Consider the following 13,493-nt stretch of genomic DNA (forward strand, 5'->3'; position numbering starts at 1 on the left):
TATATATATATATATATATATATATATATATATATATATATATATATATATATATATATATAATTGCAGAAGTATAAAGTCAAACTTATTTTTAAATAAACTTGAACAAAATCAATTGCACAAACAGCAAGACATGAGTGAGATGATTTATACATTTCATATATATACACGTCTTGTGCAATTTTATATTTATAATTTTATTTGTATTACGTTTATTAAAAATGTATCATGATGTTTCTTCAGAATTTGGCGCACACACATACATACATACATACCATACATATATACACACACACATATATATATATACATATATACACACATATATATATACATACATTATATATATATATATATATATATATATATATATATATATATATATATATATATATATATATATATATATATATATATATATATATATATAAATGCAAATAAAAGAAACAAATTGTCCAAATATCAGGGAACATCCTAATACACTTAAAATGTTGTTTAAAAAATAAAACAAAATAGTGATGTAGACATTTGACACATTAGCTTTCTCTTCTTTCTTCCTCCATCCCTGTCAGGGGCAAGTTGTAGCTACCTTGTAATGCATTTTTCCACTTCTTTATCAGTGGCGTGTTATGGACATTTGTCCTCACTCCATCTGTGATTAAAAGATAAACAGATAATTAGTAGTGAACAAGTACTAATGTAAAAAAAAAAAGAAAAAATTAGGAAAAAGTAGGCTACCTACGAAGCAAAAAAAAAAAAAAAAACAATAAAAAAAAAACAAATAAACTTAAAACACTTTGAAATTAGCAAGAGCTTGAACTTACCAGTTTCTTCATTTGTTCGGGCTGCTCCTTTAGTTGATTTTCAAGCTTTTCCAAATCAAATTGGCCAAAGGAAGGTCAAATGTGTTTACATCTGGAATTTCATCACGTCTGTTTTGGTTTTGTGAGAATCAGGCCCAGCTGCTGCTTTATGACGTTGCATGATTTTAAAACTTCAGTCAGTCGTGCTAAAAAAGAAAAATAACAGATTAGTATAAATCAACCTGTAGCTTATTCTCATACAACCTCTGTAAATACAACAGTGGGTTAGACACTGCTGATATTCTCTAGTTGATCTTTACTTTCTAGCTGCATTAAACCTTAACAAATTTAGTGATGTCTTCAATTCTTACAAAGACATCACGAGATGCAATAAGTTCTGTCTTGATCTCAAACTGCACTAGAACAAAGACTGTAAATGTTCATAGGTGTACCGAGGGCCAGATGCAAAAAAACAAACGTTGTCGCGGGCCAAATTTTACATACATCACACAGACACGTGTATATATATATATATATATATATATATATATATATATATATATATATATATATATATATATATATATATATATATATATATATATATATATATATATACAGTTGAAGTCAGAATTGTTAGCCCCCCTAAATTATTAGCCACCGTTTATTTTTTCCCCAATTTCTGTTTAACGGATTTTTTCCCACACATGTCTAAACATATTAATTTTAGTAACTCATTTCTAATAACTGATTTATTTTATCTTTGCCATGATGACAGTAAATAATATTTGACTAGATATTTTTAAGACACTTCTATACAGCTTAAAGTGACATTTAAAGGCTTAACTAGGTTAATCAAGTTAACTAGTCAAGTTAAGGTAATTAGGCAAGTTATTTTATAACAATGGTTTGTTCTGAAGACTTAAGGGGCTAATAATTTTGACCTTAAAATGGTTCATAAAAAAATTTAAACCGCTTTTTATTCTAGCCGAAATAAAACATAAGTCTTTCTCCAAAAGAAAAAATATTATCAGACATACTGTAAAAATGTTCTTGCTCTGTTAAACATCATTTGGGAAATATTTAAAAAAGAAGAAATAAATCAATGAGGGGCTAACAATTTAGACTTCAACTGTGTGTAGATAGATAGACAGACAGACAGACAGACAGACAGATATATAGATATATAGTTCATAACAAGAACTGCTGCTTAATTGAATGCATGTAATAGCGACACCCGGTGGTTATTTATTGAATTACGTTCATTTTTGTATAGCGGGCCAGATTCTATTGATATTTATAAAAAGCCTCGCGGGCCGTAGTTTGGACACGCCTGGTGTACTGGAATGTAAAGTATCTGTGCATCTTGATGGTGGTCTTAAGATTTCTGCCATAGTCATTGATGGTGATGGTACTTGTGGTGCTGCCTTGATTTCTGAAATCTTCATACCTGCCTTTTATCCAGCCTTTTTGTTCCAAGTAATTTTTCTTCATCACGGTATAGATGTGTCTATACTGTCCCTTGATCAGATACATTTACAAAACAAAACATCACTTTAGTATAGTGCCAGGGCAAAACTCACAGGTTGTAATAGATCAATGACATAATGTTGACAGTATGTGTTTAAAATAATTGCAAACAAACCTGTTCTGTCTTTAGATGTATGACAGGCGATCATCATCCTCATCTGTCTACCAGTCAGAAATCACAGTTGCGTGTGGATGTTTGAGTCGAGCTTCCTCATATGCATCTATAATTAAATATCACATTGTTGTTAACCTCCCGTAAAGAAAAGTTCAAATCCTGAAATACTATCAAAGTTAATTAATGCATATAATACCTATAGTGTAAATAATCAGTACACAGAAGGTTGCACAAGATTTATTCGAGATTCATGCAGAGTGACAGCCTTATGAATCTGAGACATAGATTTGTAAGATGGCCAAGCACATGCATTATTCTGTACCCATGAAGATTAACCTACCATTGTGAAAAATGTTTGATGATAGCCAATAACAATAAACCATTTCAGCTGTTTGTGAAGCAATTAGTAATGTAATGTCTGAAAAGCTCAATCTATGTTGAAAATGTATCAGCAGTTTACAGCTTATAATGGACTTTTAGCACACAACTATAACATGCCTATTCACGTTCAAAAGAGTGTGCCATTGACTTCTATGGTCGTGATGTGCTGCAAAATGATCTCACTAACCTTTGTTAAACAAGAACAATGAGACTTAACCAACAAATATTGTTACCCATTCATTTAAATCAGAATTTATCACTGTCAATAACATAAAAAAACAAAAAAAACAACAACATCAAAATCTGCTTTAAGACGTTCAGTTTTACATTAACTGACCATTACAGCTTGAACAAAAGATATAATTGATTCACATAGGCTAACACATATGAATTAAAGTGCATAGTAATATATTTCTCTTGGATAATTTAAAGAGAATAGTAAACAGTCGAGTTTCGATCATTTTTCGTGACTAACTGCATAAACAAGATAAACAATAATATTTTATTAATCCAAAACGATTAGTTTTTATTTACACATAATCACAAAATTAATACTTTTGGATAAGTATACGCCTGTACAATGATTTTTTCAACATCCACGGTACTTTATAATGTTAAATCAGGAAAAAAAAAACACGTTTTGCCAAGTTAGTTAATGGATTCGTCTACAGAAACTTTCTTTAACGCAAAGTTAGAATACACACAAATTCGTTTCATGTTTCTTTAAAATAATTAAAATAGTTTTCAGTTACTACACACGTTACAATCTAACATTGTGTAAAAGGAAAAGGAACTTTCAGACGTGTTTGTAACTGTTAGCGTTAGCATACATTAGCTCCAGTCCTGTTTCTTAAAGCAAGTTACATTTTGTATCAAACTGTTTTAAATTACTAAACGCTGTTACAACCAAACACCGTGGAAATGTTTTAAGCTCTAAATTCGCTAATTATACAGAACACAAGCAGTAAAAAGCTTACCTTTCTGACCGGAATCCACGTGAATCTTTGAAAAACCAAACTTTTTCTTCTTGTGATCTTCGTGCCATGGTGGTTGACGGATGGAGTTTGGATCAGGAGTTTAGTAACGCATGTGTTTATTATGAAACCAACTTCTGCTTTAAAAAAAAAAAAAAAACTGTCAGCACAGGAGCGTGCTATCTCAAAAATAAGCGAATTTTACATAGTTTTTCTCTAGATGACATGTATAATCTATTTATAAATAATATTGTGTTGTTTGCGTCTAAACATTGCGACCATCCACACTAAATATTCTTTTTTTTTTTTTTTTTGCTATCTTACCATTAATATTTTCTCAAATTAGCATTAAACGTGGAGCTAACAGATTACTAGATAAAATAAGAACTTAATCGGTTGCCATCAGCCGAGTCCTTGCCAGAGGCGGCCAGGACTCTACAGACAGACTCGGGCCGGATATGGTTGATCGGAATCGGGCCAGTGCTTTACAGCCGCATCACAACCGCATGTGCGCGAGCGAGCTGCGGGCCGCACTCGGCCCGGATAACACTCGACGATGCCGAGTCGGAGCCGGAGGCGCCGGAGGGCAGCCGAGCTCGGGCCGATTACTGCCTGCTATCTGGGAGGTCACCGGAAGTGTATCAGCATGGAAACAGCACTAGCTCGGCATATACCCTATTTAAATAGGAACTTATATACATCTAATATATCTAGAAAACTACAGGAGTATTACATACTAAGCAACAGAATCCTGTGGTGCCACAGAAATGTTTAAGTGATACCACACACTACCACAAGAATACCGCAGGAGTATTACATACTGTACAACACAGAATCCTGTGGTAAAACATCCCAAAAAAAACAACAAAGTACTACACAATCATCACATGGTTTTTGTTTTGTACATTTGATGGTTTACCACATGAAATACCACATGCTACCACAAAAATATTACAGGAATATAACAGTAATACCACACGCTCTACCACAAGAATATCCCAGGAATATTACATATTGTATAACAGAATCCTGTGGTAAATACTACCACAATATGAAAGTGATACACTACCACAAGAATACTACAGGAGTATCACATACTGTACAGCACAGAATCATGTGGTAAAACGTCCCAAAAAACAACAAAGTACTACACAGTTACCACATAACATTTGATGGTTTACCACATAGAATACCGCAGGTAATGTTTGTAATGGAGGGTGTCGGTCATCTTGTTGTTTCAATTGCAAATTTATTCCAGTACACAAACATTTGCACACTGAAAAGTTTTTACAATAAATATGAATACATGTGATGTTACTTTGTAAGAATAGGTATTTCTTAATTAAACGACTTAAATGCAGAACATACTGATTTTACCTTGCACTGAGAAAAAAAAAATGTTTTAGAAAAAAACAGAACAAAAAAGCTAATTCTTGTGATATTGTACTGCAGAAATTGCTGTAGCAATCCTGTGATATTTAGCTGTGTTGGTATTACCACACAAAAACAACAGAGAAACCACATACTTCATCCAATGGTAAATTCCTGTGAAATTTCACTGCAGAAAGTGCTGTAGTAATCCTGTCATATTTAGCTTTGCTCATTTTTTTGTGTGGTAAATTTATGTTGTACTGCTGAAATACCACAGGATTACCACAGGACATTTTTGTAAATCCGGTCGCACACCAGAAGCGAACTTAAGTCCAACTTTTGTGCTACAGAAAAGCCCAACAGTTTGTAACGACATAAGGGCATGTGCTAGCTAGACAATATTTTAAATGTCATCCTCTAGTATTAATTATCATAAAAATTCACATTTTCAAAAGAACTCCTCGTATTATAGTAAAACAGATAGTGAAGGGTTAACTAGTGAGTCTTTTCGTCATTTTATTTGATTTCTTTTTTATTACTACAGGTTTGGAACAACATGAGGATCAGATTATTTATTATTATTATTATTATTAATTTATTTTTTTTGCTTTGGATGAAGTTTTTATATTTTTATTGTTTTTATTCAATGATATGTGCATGATTGTGATAAATGTAGGCAGTTCCTTTGAAAATATGTACCAGGGATGTCAAACTCCTGGAGGGCCGCAGCCCAGCAGAATTTAGTTCCAGCCCTGCTTCAACACACTACCTTTAGATTTAGTTTGATCAGGTGTGTTTAATTAGTATAACTGCAGTGTTACCCTGTAGATTGTGCAGTAAATAACTGTAAAATAGCCAGTGTTTTGCTGTAATAAAAGGAAACAGTATTTTACTGTAAAAGGAGTAGACTTTGTATGAAATTGTGTAGTGCAAAGAATAAATTACAGTAATTTATTTTATGTACTCATTACAACTTTGACAATAAATAGCAAATTACTGTTCAACCATTACCGTCCCATCCACTCTGATGCTTTATGTTGCTAATTATAGAGACGTGCATTTTGAGGGCTGAAAACAATGATTTGGGCATCACCACACACTCCCACAGGCTGTCTGTCTTAAAAAGTTTTCAGAAAATGCTGGCCCTTTAAGGGAGTCAGGTGTTTGATTTGTTTACTGCTGAGTGTGCTTCATTCTCTGTCCATCAATTCAGATGTAGAGTCTGATATGTTTTAGGCTTTAAATAAGAATCTACAATGAGTAAGTAAAATGTGTTCAAATGTTTTTGAGGGTTTCTAAAATAAGGCTGTGTTTTAAGTTATATTGTTGTTATCTTGAACTGTGTACTTGAAAGCTACATTGTTAGCTAGTTAGCCCCTCCTCGTATAACTTCTTACATTTATTGTATATTGCATACTGCCATAATGTACAGATGTTAACAGTTTTATGTATCTTTCTGGCAACTAAGCCAAAATTAAATTCCATCGCCTCAGTAAGGTAACATGTGCACAGAAATCATCACAGGGAATCACAAAAACATATGATACACTTAACCATCCACACACAAAAGCTCCACTGTCAGCTCCCAGGTTGTGAGTTTGTTGCTAAGTATTTTTCAGAGCTGTGTTTCCACCTATGAATTTATATTAGAAACAATAGAAAAGTTTGTTGTCATGAGATTTTTTAAGTAAATAATAATTATAACAATAAAATATTGGATTCTTTGGTTTTTCGGTGTTGCCGACTTTATTTTTTGTTTATATAATTATTTGTAACTTTTTATTGAGAATTGAGTTTTTAATTATTTTAAACTTTAACATTTAAAATAATTAGTTTTTTTTTTTTTTTTGCATGGTCAGCATTGAGGAGAGAGTAACACATTTCACCGCAGCACTTTGTGTGTGTGTGTGTGTGTGTGTGCATGTGTGTATAATACCTATACCTGCTGCAGTCAACCTAAAACCTACAGTAGGTTGACATAAAACCAAAACAACACCCATTCTTGTCTTAGGACATTTTATTTGGCAAATTTTAAAATAACAGTAAGTATATGTGACATGTTAAATATATAGTATAATTTGCTGGTTTTAAACATACAGAATAATAATAAATATAGTTATGAAACAACCATAACACCAAATGTTGACTAATGAAAGTACATTTATAACAACTATTTATTTGTTAGACTTCTGTATTGTCAAACCATGTTGCATACAAATGCATTCAACAGACTTATATGACAGTGCATTGCTGTAGAGGACAAATAAAACACGAGACAGGTGTTTAGAAAGAGTATAGTTTATTTAGTTTGACATGCAAACTTATCTAAACAAGACACACTTTCAGAAAACAGCCCGGAAACATTATAATGCGCGCGCTCGTGAATATAACCCGCGGTTGTCTTCAACTGTTGTCTTCAATAGTCCTTCTTTGCTCAACAACTGAGCTGAAAAACAAAGCAAAACATTACAACAGTCAGACATGGAGCAAAGAGCATAGAATTACCAAGAGGCGACACTCTACAATTTGGGAAACAATAACGCGCTTTTTGAATAATATAAATAAATAAAAAGCAGCTGCTTTCCATCGCGACAGCAATGACGAGCGATCGCTATCACTTGAAACTGGCGGAATCCGGGTCTGTTGCTCTTGGTCATTCTAAGCTCTTTGCTAAAGGTTTAATCATAACAGTTACCGTGGTTTCTATTTCAAACTATAGTAAACTAAAGTTTGAAACTATAGTTTAAAATAGAAGATGAGTGGGCCTCGCTACTCCCACCCACCATAACCCTCGCAGCGAGGTCCCACTACCGGCCGCCCGTGTTTCCCCGAGGGTCCTCGGGGGTTATGTTCTCCCTGCCTAGGGCTCAAAGGCCGCCTCGCTGACAGAGCACACGAGCTTTATAGGAATGCATATGCAAATTTTTACAAGGCACGTCACTGTTGTCTCGCTGTCATGGCGAGCGCTGAGGAGGGCTCACCTGATTGGACCACAGAGACTCAGGAATCTGCGTCAGGGCGGGTTGCCGTCTGCTGTGGACAAAAATATATTAAATATATTTAATATATATATTTTTACGTTTTTGGTGCTGTGTAATATTCTGAGATACTTTATACGGTTCCTTTTACAGCATCCATGGTGTAAATTAAGCGTTTCCGGCGAATTGAATGCCAATGCAAAATCCGGTGCGTTTAAGGTCTGTTTTCTTTCAAAATCAGCGATCTCCACAAGCTGAGTGATATCCGATTTAAAGTGGGTCTCAGATTGTACAAGAAGCACTGCATTAAATTACATTTCCCCCGCCATATCCTTATAATATGAGCAATATATTTTACCCCAGTATATTCAATGGAGCTTCTGCGTTAGCCTGCCGATTCTGACGGGCGCGTGCGAGTAAACAGCTTTTTGTCTCGTTTTACGCTTGAGCAACTAAATAAATGCAAAAGTTTAGTTAACTGAAGGTATGTTAATGACATTACAACATCGATGCTGTATAAGGAACCGTATAAAATGGGGAAAAAAAAGTTCACAATAACAGGTCACCGGAAGTGTATCAGCATGGAAACAGCACTAGCTCGGCATATACCCTATTTAAATAGGAACTTATATACATCTAATATATCTAGAAAACTACAGGAGTATTACATACTAAGCAACAGAATCCTGTGGTGCCACAGAAATGTTTAAGTGATACCACACACTACCACAAGAATACCGCAGGAGTATTACATACTGTACAACACAGAATCCTGTGGTAAAACATCCCAAAAAAAACAACAAAGTACTACACAATCATCACATGGTTTTTGTTTTGTACATTTGATGGTTTACCACATGAAATACCACATGCTACCACAAAAATATTACAGGAATATAACAGTAATACCACACGCTCTACCACAAGAATATCCCAGGAATATTACATATTGTATAACAGAATCCTGTGGTAAATACTACCACAATATGAAAGTGATACACTACCACAAGAATACTACAGGAGTATCACATACTGTACAGCACAGAATCATGTGGTAAAACGTCCCAAAAAACAACAAAGTACTACACAGTTACCACATAACATTTGATGGTTTACCACATAGAATACCGCAGGTAATGTTTGTAATGGAGGGTGTCGGTCATCTTGTTGTTTCAATTGCAAATTTATTCCAGTACACAAACATTTGCACACTGAAAAGTTTTTACAATAAATATGAATACATGTGATGTTACTTTGTAAGAATAGGTATTTCTTAATTAAACGACTTAAATGCAGAACATATACTGATTTTACCTTGCACTGAGAAAAAAAAAATGTTTTAGAAAAAAACAGAACAAAAAAGCTAATTCTTGTGATATTGTACTGCAGAAATTGCTGTAGCAATCCTGTGATATTTAGCTGTGTTGGTATTACCACACAAAAACAACAGAGAAACCACATACTTCATCCAATGGTAAATTCCTGTGAAATTTCACTGCAGAAAGTGCTGTAGTAATCCTGTCATATTTAGCTTTGCTCATTTTTTTGTGTGGTAAATTTATGTTGTACTGCTGAAATACCACAGGATTACCACAGGACATTTTTGTAAATCCGGTCGCACACCAGAAGCGAACTTAAGTCCAACTTTTGTGCTACAGAAAAGCCCAACAGTTTGTAACGACATAAGGGCATGTGCTAGCTAGACAATATTTTAAATGTCATCCTCTAGTATTAATTATCATAAAAATTCACATTTTCAAAAGAACTCCTCGTATTATAGTAAAACAGATAGTGAAGGGTTAACTAGTGAGTCTTTTCGTCATTTTATTTGATTTCTTTTTTATTACTACAGGTTTGGAACAACATGAGGATCAGATTATTTATTATTATTATTATTATTAATTTATTTTTTTTGCTTTGGATGAAGTTTTTATATTTTTATTGTTTTTATTCAATGATATGTGCATGATTGTGATAAATGTAGGCAGTTCCTTTGAAAATATGTACCAGGGATGTCAAACTCCTGGAGGGCCGCAGCCCAGCAGAATTTAGTTCCAGCCCTGCTTCAACACACTACCTTTAGATTTAGTTTGATCAGGTGTGTTTAATTAGTATAACTGCAGTGTTACCCTGTAGATTGTGCAGTAAATAACTGTAAAATAGCCAGTGTTTTGCTGTAATAAAAGGAAACAGTATTTTACTGTAAAAGGAGTAGACTTTGTATGAAATTGTGTAGTGCAAAGAATAAATTACAGTAATTTATTTTATGTACTCATTACAACTTTGACAATAAATAGCAAATTACTGTTCAACCATTACCGTCCCATCCACTCTGATGCTTTATGTTGCTAATTATAGAGACGTGCATTTTGAGGGCTGAAAACAATGATTTGGGCATCACCACACACTCCCACAGGCTGTCTGTCTTAAAAAGTTTTCAGAAAATGCTGGCCCTTTAAGGGAGTCAGGTGTTTGATTTGTTTACTGCTGAGTGTGCTTCATTCTCTGTCCATCAATTCAGATGTAGAGTCTGATATGTTTTAGGCTTTAAATAAGAATCTACAATGAGTAAGTAAAATGTGTTCAAATGTTTTTGAGGGTTTCTAAAATAAGGCTGTGTTTTAAGTTATATTGTTGTTATCTTGAACTGTGTACTTGAAAGCTACATTGTTAGCTAGTTAGCCCCTCCTCGTATAACTTCTTACATTTATTGTATATTGCATACTGCCATAATGTACAGATGTTAACAGTTTTATGTATCTTTCTGGCAACTAAGCCAAAATTAAATTCCATCGCCTCAGTAAGGTAACATGTGCACAGAAATCATCACAGGGAATCACAAAAACATATGATACACTTAACCATCCACACACAAAAGCTCCACTGTCAGCTCCCAGGTTGTGAGTTTGTTGCTAAGTATTTTTCAGAGCTGTGTTTCCACCTATGAATTTATATTAGAAACAATAGAAAAGTTTGTTGTCATGAGATTTTTTAAGTAAATAATAATTATAACAATAAAATATTGGATTCTTTGGTTTTTCGGTGTTGCCGACTTTATTTTTTGTTTATATAATTATTTGTAACTTTTTATTGAGAATTGAGTTTTTAATTATTTTAAACTTTAACATTTAAAATAATTAGTTTTTTTTTTTTTTTTGCATGGTCAGCATTGAGGAGAGAGTAACACATTTCACCGCAGCACTTTGTGTGTGTGTGTGTGTGTGTGTGCATGTGTGTATAATACCTATACCTGCTGCAGTCAACCTAAAACCTACAGTAGGTTGACATAAAACCAAAACAACACCCATTCTTGTCTTAGGACATTTTATTTGGCAAATTTTAAAATAACAGTAAGTATATGTGACATGTTAAATATATAGTATAATTTGCTGGTTTTAAACATACAGAATAATAATAAATATAGTTATGAAACAACCATAACACCAAATGTTGACTAATGAAAGTACATTTATAACAACTATTTATTTGTTAGACTTCTGTATTGTCAAACCATGTTGCATACAAATGCATTCAACAGACTTATATGACAGTGCATTGCTGTAGAGGACAAATAAAACACGAGACAGGTGTTTAGAAAGAGTATAGTTTATTTAGTTTGACATGCAAACTTATCTAAACAAGACACACTTTCAGAAAACAGCCCGGAAACATTATAATGCGCGCGCTCGTGAATATAACCCGCGGTTGTCTTCAACTGTTGTCTTCAATAGTCCTTCTTTGCTCAACAACTGAGCTGAAAAACAAAGCAAAACATTACAACAGTCAGACATGGAGCAAAGAGCATAGAATTACCAAGAGGCGACACTCTACAATTTGGGAAACAATAACGCGCTTTTTGAATAATATAAATAAATAAAAAGCAGCTGCTTTCCATCGCGACAGCAATGACGAGCGATCGCTATCACTTGAAACTGGCGGAATCCGGGTCTGTTGCTCTTGGTCATTCTAAGCTCTTTGCTAAAGGTTTAATCATAACAGTTACCGTGGTTTCTATTTCAAACTATAGTAAACTAAAGTTTGAAACTATAGTTTAAAATAGAAGATGAGTGGGCCTCGCTACTCCCACCCACCATAACCCTCGCAGCGAGGTCCCACTACCGGCCGCCCGTGTTTCCCCGAGGGTCCTCGGGGGTTATGTTCTCCCTGCCTAGGGCTCAAAGGCCGCCTCGCTGACAGAGCACACGAGCTTTATAGGAATGCATATGCAAATTTTTACAAGGCACGTCACTGTTGTCTCGCTGTCATGGCGAGCGCTGAGGAGGGCTCACCTGATTGGACCACAGAGACTCAGGAATCTGCGTCAGGGCGGGTTGCCGTCTGCTGTGGACAAAAATATATTAAATATATTTAATATATATATTTTTACGTTTTTGGTGCTGTGTAATATTCTGAGATACTTTATACGGTTCCTTTTACAGCATCCATGGTGTAAATTAAGCGTTTCCGGCGAATTGAATGCCAATGCAAAATCCGGTGCGTTTAAGGTCTGTTTTCTTTCAAAATCAGCGATCTCCACAAGCTGAGTGATATCCGATTTAAAGTGGGTCTCAGATTGTACAAGAAGCACTGCATTAAATTACATTTCCCCCGCCATATCCTTATAATATGAGCAATATATTTTACCCCAGTATATTCAATGGAGCTTCTGCGTTAGCCTGCCGATTCTGACGGGCGCGTGCGAGTAAACAGCTTTTTGTCTCGTTTTACGCTTGAGCAACTAAATAAATGCAAAAGTTTAGTTAACTGAAGGTATGTTAATGACATTACAACATCGATGCTGTATAAGGAACCGTATAAAATGGGGAAAAAAAAGTTCACAATAACAGGTCACCGGAAGTGTATCAGCATGGAAACAGCACTAGCTCGGCATATACCCTATTTAAATAGGAACTTATATACATCTAATATATCTAGAAAACTACAGGAGTATTACATACTAAGCAACAGAATCCTGTGGTGCCACAGAAATGTTTAAGTGATACCACACACTACCACAAGAATACCGCAGGAGTATTACATACTGTACAACACAGAATCCTGTGGTAAAACATCCCAAAAAAAACAACAAAGTACTACACAATCATCACATGGTTTTTGTTTTGTACATTTGATGGTTTACCACATGAAATACCACATGCTACCACAAAAATATTACAGGAATATAACAGTAATACCACACGCTCTACCACAAGAATATCCCAGGAATATTACATATTGTATAACAGAATCCTGTGGTAAATACTACCACAATATGAAAGTGATACACTACCACAAGAATACTACAGGAGTATCACATACTGTACAGCACAGAATCATGTGG

At 34.4% G+C, this 13,493-nt stretch overlaps 1 long non-coding RNA gene across 2 annotated transcripts; it reads right to left on the reverse strand.

The window, feature by feature from the left end:
- Positions 1 to 469: 469 nt before the first annotated feature.
- On the reverse strand, positions 470 to 3,877 carry LOC141380837 (uncharacterized). Of its 2 annotated transcripts, XR_012400006.1 has the most exons (5): positions 3,807 to 3,877; positions 2,449 to 2,554; positions 2,254 to 2,324; positions 825 to 1,009; positions 470 to 652 (listed from the first exon to the last, which is right to left on the reverse strand). It is a non-coding gene; the product is annotated as an uncharacterized lncRNA (long non-coding RNA). The 2 variants fall into 2 exon arrangements; XR_012400007.1 differs by lacking the exon at positions 2,254 to 2,324.
- Between the last annotated feature and the right edge of the window lie 9,616 nt (positions 3,878 to 13,493).

The sequence above is a fragment of the Danio rerio genome, chromosome 25 (assembly GCF_049306965.1).
Source record: "Danio rerio strain Tuebingen ecotype United States chromosome 25, GRCz12tu, whole genome shotgun sequence".
Taxonomy (NCBI): Eukaryota; Metazoa; Chordata; class Actinopteri; order Cypriniformes; family Danionidae; genus Danio; species Danio rerio.